At 39.7% G+C, this 1,301-nt stretch overlaps 1 protein-coding gene across 3 annotated transcripts in view; it reads right to left on the bottom strand.

Moving 5' to 3' along the window:
* Window positions 1–1,301, bottom strand: part of LOC121718009 (polyunsaturated fatty acid lipoxygenase ALOX15B-like) — a 95,657-nt gene that overhangs the window by 29,352 nt on the left and 65,004 nt on the right. The window lies entirely within an intron of this gene.

Here is a 1,301-nt window from a genome sequence, read left to right as displayed (position 1 = left end):
TATTGAAGCATTTTGTGGAAAAAATAATCAAATATACAATGAGGGTTTGAATTTCAATATTGTAATTTCAATTAGTCATTATTCAAGTTAAAAATGAAAACCCAGGCACACGAGGCCACCACACACTCAACAAGCTACTGCATGCTGACAGCATTTTTTTGCCATTGCCCGAATGGATAATTGCTAGCCTCTATGTTCATCAGAGGGAGCAAGATGGTGATGTTGAAGGACAGTGATCTGCACATAGAAAATAGAAAAAAAATCACCAGAACATTCCAAGCTTCTCATTTTGATCGATATGTAGGCCTAATTTATGTCCAGGTATGCTAGGGAGTGGGATTAAGGTTGCGTGCACCCTTCGAAGAAAGAGGGGAAATGTCACTGAAAAGACAATCGACATCATGCATTTATTTGCCTATGTTTTGTAGGTATAGGCTTAGCTTAACAGTTTAAACTGCAAAAAAAATTGTAACGTCGGTGCATGACTCGTTGTATCGGACTCCCATAATGCCATATGTGCATGTTGGAATGTGATATATCGGTTTTAGTAGGCCTATTGTATTTGCATTTACCTTGTGGTGTGTTAGCATGTGTAGTCTTCCCTTGGTTGTACCCATAGACTGTATATATATACAGTCTATGGTTGTACCTCATGTGTTTATTCATGTGTACTAGCCTTGTGTGTTCTATAATGATGTTTCGACCTGTCTGTGTTCCCCGCTCCTGACCCAATAAATGTACTGATTTGAACCTTGTTGCCTCAGTTGTTACATTATGAATATAAATATAAATTAGTTGTATGTCACTTTGAACAGAAGCATCTGCGAAATACCATTATCATAACCATAACCAAATAGCCTACGTCCTTGGTCAGCTGGCTACTATGCTTCCTTAGGCCTTATCACGTGCACCCGCCCCAATGCAAGGACAGCTCATTCTCGATTCTTTTTCCATTACTATTCTCCTTTACCAACATAATACAGGCAACGATAGGCTAGTCGCGCATACAGAACAACAGCATATTGTTTTGAGCCCAAATGCATATTTTCGTGCCTCATGCTAGGCCAGTAAATTGTTGTCAGATTTGTTCCAGCTCTGCGTTCTACGGCTTCCACTCCCCTTGCTCCTAGTTGATAGACTACAACGTAACTGACATTTCTGCGTAAGTTAGCTTGTTTACAAACATGTCTCTAATTAAAACATTGTTTCAATGTAGGACAGCCTAGCGGGGATAGGCCGAATGAAAAATTGAGGAAAGTGCCGATTTCACATTATTGTTGTGCGGATTTTGGATTTCGGTC

The sequence above is a fragment of the Alosa sapidissima genome, chromosome 9, assembly GCF_018492685.1.
Source record: "Alosa sapidissima isolate fAloSap1 chromosome 9, fAloSap1.pri, whole genome shotgun sequence".
Taxonomy (NCBI): domain Eukaryota; kingdom Metazoa; phylum Chordata; class Actinopteri; order Clupeiformes; family Clupeidae; genus Alosa; species Alosa sapidissima.
Note: the sequence above shows the minus strand (reverse complement) of the source record. Positions and strands in the feature narration are given on the sequence as shown.